General features: G+C 48.6%; 1 protein-coding gene across 10 annotated transcripts in view; it reads right to left on the bottom strand.

The window, feature by feature from the left end:
• The window catches only part of ADARB1 (adenosine deaminase RNA specific B1), a 116,319-nt gene that overhangs the window by 44,704 nt on the left and 56,724 nt on the right, over positions 1-14,891 (bottom strand). Inside the window, exon 1 of one of the 10 annotated variants that reach the window (XM_049710373.1) lies at positions 2,716-2,860. The exons of 8 other annotated variants lie outside the window; for them this stretch is intronic. The gene's annotated coding sequence lies outside the window, so the exon portion shown is untranslated. Of the gene's footprint in view, positions 1-2,715; positions 2,861-14,891 lie in introns of those variants that run through there. One more of the 10 variants, XM_049710378.1, reaches the window with a different exon arrangement.

Raw genomic sequence — 14,891 nt, 5'->3', positions numbered from 1 at the left:
ATGTGAAAAGCATGAAACTACAAGGCGTTTACAAGAATCATAGGAGGACATCCGTGGGATCCAGGACTCGGCAAAGAGTGTGCAGATTAGCCACTAAAAGCACAGTCCACAAAAGGAAAACATGATGAACTGGAACCCATCGGAATTAAAAACCTTTTGCTCTGCTAAAGACCCTGTTACGAAGATGAGAAGACAAGCTATGGACTGTGAGCAAATATCTGAAAACCACATCAACAAACAAAACATACAAGAAACTCAACAATAAAACACACGCTCCCGTTAGAAAGAGACATTTCACCAAAGAACGCACACAGATGGGTGTTCCCGCGGGAAAGGATGGTCATCCTCATTAGCCACTAGGGAAATGGGACTTAAAGCCACGTGAGATTCCACCACACACCTACGAGAATGGCTAAAATAATGACAACCCAAGGGCCAGCGAGGATGGGGAGAAACTGGATCACTCACACGCCACTGGTGGGGATGTAAAATGGTGCAGCCACTCTGGGAACCAGTCTGGTGGTTTCTTAAAACTAAACATGGGCATTTATTCCAGAGAAATGAACACTTACGTTCACGAAGAAAACGTATACAGGAACGTTGATAGCAACTTTATTCACAACAGCCCCAAACCAGAGACAACCCAGTGCCCTTCAGCAGGTGACACACTGTGGACCGTCCACACCATGGAGCACCATGCGACAATGAGAAGCAACAAACTATGACACACGCAGTAACCTGGATGGATCTCCAGAGAATCGGGCTGAGTGAAAAAGCCAATCCCAAAGGTTACATACGTTACAGCCCATGTATACAAAGGTGATCCTTGAGCAACACGGGTGTGAACTGCATGGGTCACTGAGACACAGATTTTTTTTCACTGAGCACGACCTACCCCACTGCATGGCCTGAGGTTGGCGGAGTCCAAGGATGAGGATACAGTGGGCCGACTATCAGTTACACGGGTTTCCGACTGCTCCTCGCGTCGGCACTCCAACCCCCGTGCTGTTCAAGGGTCAACTGTGTAACATTCTTGAAACGAGGAAACTGTAGAAATGGAGAGCAGAGTAGTGGCTGCGGGTGGGGAGGCACCCCGGCTGTGACAGTGCGCTGTGTAAAGGGAACACCGTTCTCCCCGTGTTGCTTCTTACAGCTACACGTGAATGTACGTTCTCTCAAAATAAAAAGGTCAATTTAAAAGCAGGCAGAAGGCACACAATATAGTGGCTGGTGCGCTGAGAGGCTGGCTTCCCTGGAGGTCTGGGACGAGGAGGCCATGCCTGCCATGACAGTGACAAGGAGTCTGGGCACAGGAGAGCCCTGCGCCGCCAGAGCTCACCTGGTTTGTAGGACATGCCTCGTTTTCCTGCTCTTTCATATTTAAGTTCTAAAAAAGGACAGGAAAAATGTCTCACGGTAGAAAATAATCAGGCTGTGCACAGTGTGGGTGGGTACGTGTACATTAAAAGTGGAAGCCAGACACAGATATACAATGGAATATTACTCAGCCATAAAAAGAAACGAAACTGAGCTATTTGTAATGAGGTAGATGGACCTAGCGTCTGTCATACAGAGTGAGGTAAGTCAGAAAGAGAAAGACAAATACCGTATGCTAACACATATATATGGAATTTAAGAAAAAAAAATGTCATGAAGAACCTAGGAGTAAGACAGGAATAAAGACACAGACCTACTAGAGAATGGACTTGAGGATATGGGGAGGGGGAAGGGTGAGCTGTGACATAGCGAGAGTGGCATGGACATATATACACTACCAAACGTAAGGTAGATAGCTAGAGGGAAGCAGCCGCATAGCACAGGGAGATCAGCTTGGTGCTTTGTGACCGCCTGGAGGGGTGGGCTAGGGAGGGTGGGAGGGAGGGAGACGCAAGAGGGAGGAGATATGGGAACATATGTATATGTATAACTGATTCACTTTGTTATAAAGCAGAAACTAACACACCATTGTAAAGCAATTATACTCCAATAAAGATGTTAAAAAAAAAAAAGAAGAAAAGTGGAAGGCAGGAATCTCTTGCAGAGCAGAAGCCAGTATTTTCAGCTCCTACAAATGCCAACTCTCGTACCGAAGGTTATAAAACACAGCAAAAGAGCAAATGCAAGCACTTCAGAGCATTTTACGTAACCATTTTTCTTTCATTCTGAAACGTACCTCATATGGCCTGGACTACAAACACATAAGAATGAAAACCCCATCCAAAATCCCATATGGAACAAAATTCCAGGAACGGCCAGGTAAAGGAAAGCTTTACTTGACAGCAGTATTCGAATGCCGTCTTCATTTTTCAGGGTCCCGTAAGCATTAAGAAGTAAGCGGAACTGGGGGGGCAGGGAGGCGTGAAAAGACCATTAAACCTGGCATCGAAAGACCTGGGACTTAAGTTTAACTTGATTCCAGTTATAATTTCAACTTTTCTTTTTTAAAATAGAACTAGAAAAGCTGATCTTATGTGGAAAAATCATCAGGTTTGAATAGTCAAGAAACTCTGAACTAAGGAGCAGTTAGGTGGGGCTGGTCCTCCCAGACTGGAAAGAATGGGGCACCAGCATGCAAAGCATGCCCGCGGCTCATGGATTGTGGAGCAGGGAGACAGACTCAGGACAGAGCAGCTTCCCACACCACTGACCAAAGCGCTTTCTAACACGTGGGCCTGGAAAGGGGTAAACCCCGGAGGAAGAGGAAGCTGGACCCACCAGTGCCACTCGGTCAGTGTCGGTTTTGGTTCCCCACGGGTTCCCGTCTGACTTCCAATGACATGACCCGATTGGCAATGCTTTATTTTCTAAGTGGGTAAATGGTCCTCTGTTGTGTGATTCCTTACACACTGTAGATGTTCATGATGTAAGTGAGCTAAGGTGTAGGTATATATGTAAAATACAACATTCCTATCCGCTTCCGACAGCACCCTCATCCTCACTGTGAAAACGTCAACCTGCACACACTCCTCCCCTTCCCTTGGTGAAAAAAAGGTTTTCTGGAATAAAATACAGAGAACATAACTTATTAATATTCAGGATGCATCAGAACATGAATTCTCTATTGTGCTGGTGAAAAATGCTATCTTTAGGAATTCACTAAAAATTTATAGATTAAAAAATGTTTAAGAGAAGCAGTAACCTGACAAAAATTCCTGGCTATTATTACTGGGTTTTATCCATGTTACTCTCCGAACAGGATGGTTTTGAGAAAAGTTTTACATATTCTTAATGACTGTTAAGGGTTTCAGTTTTAATAGCCATACACTACAAATTTTTAAAGAGCGAAGTGTTAAAATGAAGATTCTTCATGTTAATTCTCTACTATAAATCAAGCAACTTGCTAAAGGCGAGACTAATTTCGCAGCTATAGCAAAAAACTCAATGATGATTTTATTATTTATTTAACAAAGGTAACTGAAGTATAAAACTCTTACATAATTTGAAGAAAAATAACCTGAAATTCAACAACTTAATCGTGCATGTTTAGAGAATGCATTCATGATTTGTATTTTGCTTCCAATATTTTGCTTTCTAAACAAACTAATATTAAAATATTCAAAACATTCAATTTATAATATTTTACAAAGAAATAGTTTCCTTCCTAGGAAGCCATCCAAATAATAGATGTTCAGTTATCCTTTAGAGATTTTGTACACACTGAACTAGATACAGCAGACTGTGCACAGCAAATAAGGTTCAAGCATTACTTTTAAAACACATGTTTTTTTCTAGTGAAATGCAACATGGAATAATTAAAATAACCATAGTAATCGACCAAAAAACTCTTGGAACTAATAAGCAATTATAGAAAGGTTGCAGAATACAAGGCTAATATACAAAAGTCAATTGCTTTCCTACATGCAAGCAATGAACTGGAATTTGACATAAAAAACACAACACCATTTACATTAGTACCCCCCCAAATGAAATAATTAGGTATAAATTTAACAAAATATGTACAAGATCTATATGAGGAAGAGTGCAAAACTCTGATGAAAGAAATCAAAGAACTAAATAAATGGAGAGAAAATCCATATACACGGATAGAAAGACTCCATAATGCTGATTTGGGCTCTTCCCAACTCGATCTACAGATTCAATGCAATCCCAATCAAAATCCCAGCAAGGTATTTTGTGGAAATCAACTGATTCCAGTGTTTATACGAAGAGGCAAAGACCCAGAGCAGCCGACACAATATTGAAGGAGAAGAACAAATTTGGAGGACTGACAGTATCTGACTTCAAGACTTACTATAAAGCTGTGGTCGTCAGGACAGTGTGGTATTGGCGGAAGAAGAGCTAAATAGATCAATGGGACAGAACAAAGAGCCCAGAAGCACAGCCACGTAAATACTGTCAACTGTTCCTTGACAAAGGAGCTAAGGCAATATAACAGGGCAAAGATAGTCTCTTCAACAAATGGTGCTGGAACAACTGGTCACCCACATGCAAAAAAATGAGTCTAGACACAGATCTTACAAACTACACAAAAATTAACTCAAAATGGATCACAGACCTAAATGTAAAATGTAAAACTCCTATAAGATAACACAGGAGAAAAGCTAGATGACCTTGGGTTTGGCAATGACTTTTTAGATACAACATCATAGGCACGATCAACGAAAAAAAGAATTGCTCAGCTGGACTTTAGTAAAATTAAAAACTTCTGTTCTGTGAAAAACAAGGTCAAGAGAACAAGAAGACAAGCCAGAGACAGGGAGAAAATTTCTGCAAAAGAAATAGCTGATAAAGGACTGTTATCCAAAACATACAAAGAACTCTCAAAACTCAACAATGAGAAGACAACAACTTGATTAGAAAATAGGCCAAAGACCTGAACGGACACCACACCAAAGAAGATACACACGTGGCAGAGAAGGTGCTTCACCTCAGCTGTCATCAGGGAAACGAAACTTCAAACAACAGTCAGATGCCCCTACACACCTATTAGAACGGTGAAAATCTAGAACACAGACAACAGCAAACGCTGGCAAGACTGCAGAGCAACAGGAACCCTCATCACTGCTGGTGGGAACGCAGATGGCGTGGCTGCTTGGGAAGACAGTCTGGCCGTTTCTTACAAAACTAAACAGACTCTTACCATAGGATCCAGCAATCGCTTTCCTTGGTATTTACCTAAAGGAGCTGAAGACTTACGTCCACACAGAAACCTGCCTGTGGACATTTACAGCAGCTTTATCCACAGCTGACGGAACCTGGAAGCAACCACGCTGTCCTTCAGCAGGTGAACACACAGACTGTGGCCCATCCGGACAGTGGAATAGTGTTCAGAGCTAAAGAGAAATGAGCTATCAAGTCTGCAGGAAACTTGAATGCATGTTCCTAAGTGAAAGAAGCCGATCTGACAAGGCTACAGACTGTGTGATTCCAGCCATATGACATTCCGGAGAAGGCACAACTGTGGAGACAGTAAAGAGATCAGTGGCCGCCAGGGGGTGGGAGGAGGGGAGGGATGCAGAGGTGGGGCGCAGACGTTGTTTAGAGCAGTAGGACATTATTGTGAAGATTAATAAACAGAAACTCCATTATTTTTATAACCACACTCTGTCCTTCGAGATGAATGAAGAGAAACAACACATTTGAAATACGGTCCATGCTTGCTCTGTTCATCACGGCCTAATTAAAATCCGTTTATCTGAAAATTATACTTTATTTTCTGGGATGAAAGGGAAAAAAGAGAATACTGTGAGCTGTACCTTCAATATGAACACTAGTAATTACGCTAAGAATAGGCGCTGTTAAGATTTGATCCAATTCCCACAGTATTTCAAGTACATTCCACAAATCTAACTCCACACATTTTCTTTAGAATCTCAACTGTCAAACTAGGGTGACTCTGCCCATCCCTGGAACACACCCCCAGCTGAAGGAGCTCCTTCCCAGGGAGCATGGCCCCCACTTGTGCTGGGAAGCCCATCTGTACAAGTGCAATGAAATGTACCCACACATCTGTCACAAGAGATTCTGGGAGCCCTGGGCCTTCCATCCGTAACTGCTGTCCACCAGGGGACAGCAACTTCCCTCACTTGCGCCCTCTCCTGGCAGACACAGTGTCTCCCACTCTTGCCAGAGATTGGTTAAGATCCCTTCCTTCCTAATGTACACAGCACAGCAGCAGTGCATCCCAGAAATCCCCCTCCTCACCCACCAAATGGTGCTTCAGGTGGCCCATTCCAGAGTGAGCTCCAGGCCTGAAAGCTGAAGCTACCCCTCTGCCACTGCCATCCTGTCAGCCACACCTGTCCCATGGGTGCCCAAATCCCTGGTGCTGGCACACAGAAGGCTCTAATGGCTACTTGTTGCATGAATGGATGGATGGATGAATGGGTGGGTGGGTGAGTGGGTGGATTGGATGAATGAGTGAAAGGGTGGGTGAATGAATGGATGAATAGATGGGTGGATGAATGGGTGGGTGGGTGGATGAACAGATGAATGGGTGGATTGGTGAATGGCTAGGTGGATGGATGGATGGGTGGATGAACAGATGAATGGTGGGTGGGAAAATGGCTAGGGGGATGGATGGGTGGATGGGTGGGTGGATGGGTGGATGGGTGGGTAGATGGGTGGGTGGGTGGATGAACAGATGAATGGGTGGGTGGGTGGGCGAATGGCTAGGGGGATGGATGGGTGGGTGGGTGGGTGGGCGAATGGCTAGGGGGATGGATGGGTGGATGGGTGGGTAGATGGGTGGGTGGGTGGATGAACAGATGAATGGGTGGGTGGGCGAATGGATAGGGGGATGGATGGGTGGGTGGGTAGATAGGTGGGTGGATGAACAGATGGATGGGTGGGTGGGCGAATGGCTAGGTGGGTGGATGGGTGGGTGGGTGGGTGGACGAATGCTGCCCCGCCCTAGGCCCCCAGCCGCCACAGCGCTCTGCCCCTCACCAAGAGGCGTCTCCCAGCGAGGTGGAGGCCTGGCATGGCAGCTGCCTGCTCCCTCAGGTGTGTCTGCATCTCCTCGAGGGCACAGGGTGTCCGTGCCCCGTCCTCCAGCACTATCGGAGGTGGCTCACCTCTACAGGTCCGGGCCTCCATTTCTGTAAAAGGTCGCCACCCCCCTTTCACTTCTCCATCCTGGAAACGTGGGGGAGCCCAGCTGGACTGCAGCACATGCACAGTGACAGTGGCCGTCACAGGGTGTGCATATGACTGGGCACAGACAAGGGTGCTGTCACACTCAGGACAAAGTACTCACTGAGAAAGCCCTTAATCGCAAAATACAGGAGGACATTCATAAAGTGGGGGGCAGGGGGGTGCAGGAGCCTTCTGGGTTCTCCATCCCGCCCCCCCACTGTCCCGCAACTCCGCAGCAGTGCCGTGAGTGGAGAGAAGGCGACAGCATCTGCACTGGTCGGGCCCGGGGAGGGCTGGTCTAACAGTCCCCGGGAGTGTGACCTGGGCTCCAGACCCACCTTGGGCCTCAGGGGGCAGCACCTACCAAGACAGCAGTGTCTGCTGTATGGGGGTCCCGGTCAGTATTAAAATTGCACATTGTTCTCTTCTAACCGTAATTTTCTGACGACTGAGCTAAGCCACGTGCCTCTCACCCAGAGTAAACAGCCAATACCCTGCCTCGCGGGAGGGAGCGACCCTTCCACAGGAGCAGCGAAGAATCACTGCAATCGCATTGCTACTGAAGCCAAGGAACCTGCCGCTACACTGTACTGACACATAACTACATTCCAAAAGGCACACGTCATACCAGTCTTTACACAGGATCTGGAGCACTTGAAAATTATACAATACTAAAAGACTACATTTCACATCTTGTAAAACTGTCCCAATTTGGTATAAAGGGGATGGCCAGTTCTAATAATACTCATAATTTTTAAAGGCATTATTATTAGTTTCAAATATAGGGCATGTTATAAATAGGAACGTGTATTAACACATACCTAATGCTGTTTACAGCGTTCACAGTGAATCTACAGACACAGGAACGTCCCGTGAACAGGGCTCACTTAATACACGGGGCTGCATTGCTACATCTCGTAACAGCTAATTTCTCAAGATGTTGGTCTGAAACCGCAACATACTTGGGAATGGTTTTCCTACTGAAGAATAAGATTTTAGAATATGTGAAGACATTTAGAATTTGTATACAGTGGGACTAATACACACCATGTGAATTACGATAAGTTCCGAAAGAATGATGACAGAATTGTTCGTACACTTCTCAAAATTTTCCCGAAGTTATGTGTAGTGATGAGAAGCCGTGGAGGAAAAACAGTGGCGAGTCTAAATTTAGCGTATTTGGATGAAAATTTCTTGCAGTTTTGGCTTTTGCCTTTGTCTTAATTTCCTACTGCTTGTCTTACTGCCACCTTGCTCTTTCATGCCTGACTGAGGAGAGCAAACACAGCGACGCTGTAACCAGGTGCAGGTCGGGAGCAGCAGGGACGCGCCGAGAAGGCTACGCCCGCGTGCCCTGGGGACAGTGCCTCTGTCCTGGACACACACGGTGGGCATGGGGCCCACAGAGGTCACACATCACAAGGCCCCGCCGCTCCTAGACACAGAGCTCCATTAGGACCAGCGTCTGTGTTACGGTGAGCAACGTGCTCTTATCACAGATTGCTGACTCCAGAATGAATTTCTTCTTCCTCCTCTTGGGAAGCCACACTAGAGAACCGTGGCTCATTTTCTTTCCTGGAGAGATGACTGTCTCCTGTCGCAGCAGACCCCAAAGATGCGGTGCTGGAGAAAGACCCCGTTCCAGCCCTGTCAGCTGCTGGGTAACGAGGGGGCACCCGGAAAGCAACCGGCTATCGCCTCAGCAGGAGCATTTCTGCACCTCAGACATTTTCTGTTGGTTAACGCATGGTACGTGGAGACAGCAAACTCTCAACACCTCCTAAAGCGACAATTCACCCCAAAGCCAGCAGTTTGTGATTTTTATAGTCACAGGCAACTTTTAAATCTGGTGTTAAGAAAAAAATATTGATCTGAACACATCAAGTTGAATTAAAGACTGAAATTATCTGGAGTGTTGAACGGAAGGAATTTGCTCTCCGTGTCTTTAAAAGGAAAACACCGTAACAGCGGCAGCCACAGTCTTACCACAGCATGAAGAGTAGTTTTGACGTTAGAAAAGTCAGTCAGTAAGGAAGAGTGGCAGCAAAGGAGAAATTACAAAGCATCTGTCTCTAGAGGGAAAGTCTCCTGGGACTCAAAGCTACACACTTCAAAGATTTCATAAATGTCTTCCTCAAAAATACATTAAACCTTGACGCTAACGTGATTTCTAGACATGTTTAGAGACATGTTTGTAAAATCTACCTCTGTGAGTCCCTAGCTGAAACTCTACGAAATGCCAACAGAAGAAAAGAGAGGCGCTCTAGAGGGAAAGCAGAAGCAAACAACCTAAGTGTCCACCATCGGATGAATAAAGAAGATGTGGCACAGATATACAATGGAATACTACTCAGCCATAAAAAGAAACGAAATTGAGCTACTTGTAATGAGGCGGATGGACCTAGAGTCTGTCATACAGAGTGAAGTAAGTCAGAAAGAGAGAGACAAATACCGTATGCTAACACATATATATGGAATTTAAGGAAAAAAAATGTCATGAAGAACCTAGGGGTAAGACGGGAATAAAGACACAGACCTACTAGAGAATGGACGTGAGGATATGGGGAGGGGGAAGGGTAAGCTGGGACGAAGTGAGAGAGAGGCATGGACATACATACACTACCAAACGTAAGGTAGATAGCTAGAGGGAAGCAGCCGCATAGCACAGGGAGATCAGCTCGGTGCTCTGTGACCGCCTAGAGGGGTGGGATAGGGAGGGTGGGAGGGAGGGAGATGCAAGAGGGAGGAGATATGGGAACACATGTATAACTGATTCGCTTTGTTATAAAGCAGAAACTAACACACCACTGTAAAGCAATTATACTCCAATAAAGATGTTAAAAAAAAAAAAACAAGAAGTAACCGGCATCAACAAGATAAACTCACAGGCAGGTCAGAACACGTTCCCACACCGCACTGCGTTGGAAGCCCAGTATTTGCACTTCAGGATGAAAGACAAAGGAGTTACCTTTCCTCTCAGAGCGTCCCTTGCGCCTCCTTTCACACCGGCGGATGCTGAGGACAGTCCCCATGGCCAGCGTCCCCGCGATGAGCGGGGCCAGCCCGGGCCAGCCCGGCCCCGTCCCAGCCCCCAGCCACTGGGGCGGGCGCTCAGCCAGGCATCGAGCCGCGCGGCCGCGACGGCCCTCGTGGACACGTGGGAGGGCGGCTCCTCCCCTGCCCCAGGCTCACTCTTCAAAGCGCAGGTGGAGGGGCCCTCAGCCCTTCAAAGGGGCAGGGACACGACTCCGGGGGCGGGGTGTGTGTGTGTGTGACACCATCTCCCCATCAGACAGAGTCCTGCCTAAGAAACCCCAACGTCTCCAGAATACACACAGTTCCTCAAATATGAAGTAGAACCACCAAGAGTCCAGTTCACAAAATAACACCCCCCAAAGTAACGCTCCCACGCAGCACTGCTCAGGCCCAGGACCCCGTGGCTCGGGGACGCCGCTGGCCCCACCTGCGCGTGGGCACCTGGTGCCAGGCAGGCACGACGCTCCCCTTCCCACCCAGCCTGGCTCGCTGGGGGGTGCAGAGCAGGGCACACACACACACGCATACACACACACACACACGCGTGCACGCACCCATGCACGCACACACACAGACACACGCATGCACACAGACACACGCACGCACACACATCTCCGGGCGCGGGACCCACACTTGGACTGGCCCAGCACAGCCCTCAGCCCCCCTCGTCCAGACACACTGTGTAGATGCTCTCCCACATCTTGGGGTCTCTGTCCTTGGAACAAAAGGCAACTGCATCCGAGAGCCCCAAGGTCGGGGGTGTCTTGCGGGGGAGTCAGAGTGCAGGGAGGATGTGAGTAGCAGAGCCCTTCAGCAAAAGGAAAGTTAATCGACGCGTCAAAATCTTTCTCTCCACACAACTGCCCGTGTCTTGCATAAAAAGCGTTCCTTTCCTGGTAATGCCAGCATCGCTTTTCCAACTTATTATTCCAAAGGTGCACATGAATTAACGCCGGCTTCACCACGACTGCACGTGGCGCCTGAGCCATGTTTTGTCACATCGAGTAGCTCCTATGACTCTTAGATTTGTGTGTGCCCGTCCGACATGCTCCACAGAAGACGTGGCCCCGCAGAATCCCTTCCCCAGGGCTCCAGGCAGTGGGCACTGGTGGGACAGAGCCCACCGCTCGCCCTGGGGAGGGACCATAGTGCAACCCTGAGAGCACGCCCACCGACCCCGTCCCCAGCTGCAGGTGCAGCTCAGCTCCTAGCGGCAGTCGTTCTAACTCTGCTTCCCTGGGTTCTGTACAGTAGCTGTCTATGTGGCATCCGTACATCACACTGCAAATTAGTTTAACTATATTTTCTTTTTGTTGATGCTCTGGCATTTGGGGGCCTTGCAGACCCTGGGAAGGAGAGACTGCCCCTCCCAGATGAGCTGATTTGCAGAGACAACAGAGGGCTCGGCCAGGAGCAACGCAAACCACAGTCCACACTGAGATCTAACCTCCTGCCAGGCCCCTGCTGCCCCGCCCCTGCCCCAGGTCACTCGGGCAGGGACCAGGCAACCAGAAACCACTGCTACAGCCCAGAGCCTGCCAGGGTCACTGACCAATCCTAAGTGGTTTACTCTGCCCTGCCTTGCTGTTCTCATGGAAACCCCCAAAGGCCTCCTCACTCCCTCCTCCCTCCTGTGACCCAAACGGGTGTCCGTGTCCTGCGGGGTGGGCCACGTGGCCCGGCGTCTCCGCGGCACCTGCGGCACCCACTCACGACTACCCCGCGGGTGCAGGAGGGACAGCAGCACGGTTCTCAAGACGCCTGGTTTGACAACATCGAGTCTGTTTAGGTTCCTTTTAACTAAAGAGCACCGAATAGTCTATGAAACACAAGGACAAGCTGGCTTCCTACTATCGCATCGTACAGCCCAATTTCACATTCGCTCTACATTCGTATAAAAACTCAGGTAAACGTGGCAGTTACGTGCATATAGCCTTCACTTCATAAAGGGATCATTTGTTTTTTCTCATCAGATGACACGACCGAATGCACAGTTAATCTTCCTCACCTAATAAATGCCGTGTTTTCCGCTTTCTTGACAATCAGAGTGAGTCAGAACCCACCAGAACAACAAGGCAAGTGGCGCCCTGGTGCAGCGCCTGTGGCCGTGGATGGGAGGGGCCTAACGGAGCACCGCCTTTCTCAGCGCGTCTTATCTTACAGCCATTCCACGAGAAGTTCCCACAGGTGAAATAACATCCTCTCTCTGCATCTATCGTGTTCTTCTTTTTTCTTCCCATTTCTTTCTGCTACCTTTAGGATTACTTGAGAGGAGCATAAAAATAGAATACCTGTATTCGTGGGAATCAAGAAATTCACAGCAGAATGACGATGATTTGCTGCGTCAGATATGGTTTCTAGAACCACTAAATTGACAGTTAGTAATCTAAAAGAACACTTTAAAGCTTTTTCCAATTTTAAAGGTACACCGATTTCGGACTTCAGCTGTCACATCTATGCAAGTTAATAACTACTGAATTCCAGGAGAATGTCAGAAACAGTTGTACACCATTTAGCATCTGACATTCCTGGTACCTAATTAATTTTATTTATCTATGTCCTAGAGTAAAGACGCCAACATTTAATGTTCCTGGACTATTAATTTAGGATAAGACCCTTGAAAACTGTTTTTCTACTCTTTCAAGAAGGAAACAAGGAGTTTATTCCATCAGAATTCTACAGTCTCTAAATGAGTCAGTTCTTCATTAGTTATTCACATATAATCAACACACAGGAAACTGTAATGGTACTTGATTTAATACCATGGTGCCTCCGAAAGATCTCTTAATAAGAAACACAGCAAACATTCACTCACTCATCCAACTGGGAGCAAGCACCTACTATGGGCCGGGACCATCCTCGGGGCCAGGGCTCTGTCGGTGAACAGAGGACGTTCACAGGCTCGCGTGGGGCTCACGTCCAACAGGAAAAGAAACCCAGTCAGCAGTGAGCGTCACAGCAGTTAAAGGACTGGCGTGGCAGAGGACAGTGCACGGCTCCAGGAAGACGGTAACGAAGCCAAGCGTAAGGCGCTGAGGAGGCTGACGTGAGGCCCCGGGGAAGAGCGTCCCAAGAAGACAGAGGGCGAAGATGCCAAGGCAGAGCCCAGCGTGGCCCAGGAACAGCCAGGAGGCCAGAAGTGCTGGAGGGTCAGCTCACTCTGCCCGTGAGTTTTCATGGGGCCTGGCCTCTGGCCTCTGGGGAAGGACAGGTGTGGGGCAGGGCTGACGCGGGGAGACAGGTTAGGAGACCACTGTAAACAGATCCAATGGTCAGAGCCTGATGGCCGTGGACAAGGTAAGATATAACCAGACTCGATGCACCCTAGTGGCACAGTAGGCAGGTTCTCCTGATAGCTTGGATCTGGGGCAGAAGGGAAAGAACAGCCCCGGCTTTTGGCCTGAGAGCCCGGAAGGACAGAGCTGCTGAGATTGGAGGCCTGTGGATGGGCGGGGGAGGGGGGGCACCAGGAGGTCAGTCTGATGTCCCAAGTTGGAGATGAGGTGATTCCCCAGAAGATGCTGGGAGACCCGGGGTCTGAGCCTAGAGAGCAGGAGAAAGGTCTGGGCCGGAGACTCAGGTGTGGGACTCACCTGCACAGAGGTCAGAGTGGGTGAGTCCTGAGTATTGAGTGTGGACAGAGCTGGGAAAGGCACTGCAGCTGGGCAGCTGGGGGAGGGAACAGCCACTGAGGCGGCATGCACAGGACGAGTGTACTGAGTGACCATCGCCCGCTGGTCGCTCCAGTTAAATGTCACCAAATCTTAGCAAAGGAGACTCTGCAATGACCGCACGAGGGGCGGCCTGGGCACAACCCCCACTTGTTTCACAACCAGCAGGGATGCCACTCAAGCGTTTTTGTGCAGTGTGAGACCTGCACGGCCGCACAGCATGGCCATGGCTACAGCACACAGCCCGGGGCAGGCCTCCCTGCTGAAGCCCCGCTCTACCTCCTTCTAGCCTGGGGCCACGGCAAGGTCTCACCCTCTCGGCTCCGAGGTGACAGCGATGGTTGCCCCCAGGCTTGCTGGGGGGACCAAGTGAGGACAGTGTGCAGGCCACAGTAGGGCCACCCTGGCTTCAGCTGCTGCCGTATCACCAGGACCTCCACCTTCTGAAGAGAAGCAGCCAGCTGGAGAGGCTAGGTGATCTGTCCAAGGTCACAACTGGGCAGGCGGCAGGGCACTGTTCCGAACCCAGGACACTCCCTGCTCGGGACCCAAGCTCTTCACCCTCCACAAGGCCGCCATCACAGCAAAAGCACGGCCACTCAAGTTTACTTTTTTAATCTGTTAAGATTTCTCACAATATCAGGTCAAAGTAACACGCACGTATTTCTTCAACTAAGCACATTTCTACTTTCTACGGCAAGACAGTTCCGAGCACATTAGGGTGAGTGTAGTTTGCAGGGCACCTGCAAGTTTCCTCCACTCAATTAAGATCACGAACTAAAGTAAGCTTTTTCCATTTTCCTTTGAAGTGACTTTACCAAGGAACTTTGGATTGAAATAAAAATTTACATTGATCAGGTAAGTACAGCAGGTGTTGGATTTGAAAAAAAGCGGGGGGGAGACACTTGAATTGAAGGCCCTAAAATTAGTTCCAGTAGCCTAAGGTCACCCAAAACAAGGGAGAGCCACGCAGACAGCTCAGGCGGCCCACGGAGGCTTAAGGTGACCCACAGATGGCTCAGGTGGCCCACGAATGGCTGGGGTGACCCACGGATGACAAAATAGCCCCAGATGGCTTAGGTGGCC

Source organism: Orcinus orca, chromosome 5, assembly GCF_937001465.1.
Source record: "Orcinus orca chromosome 5, mOrcOrc1.1, whole genome shotgun sequence".
In the NCBI taxonomy this organism is placed as follows: Eukaryota; Metazoa; Chordata; class Mammalia; order Artiodactyla; family Delphinidae; genus Orcinus; species Orcinus orca.
Note: the sequence above shows the minus strand (reverse complement) of the source record. Positions and strands in the feature narration are given on the sequence as shown.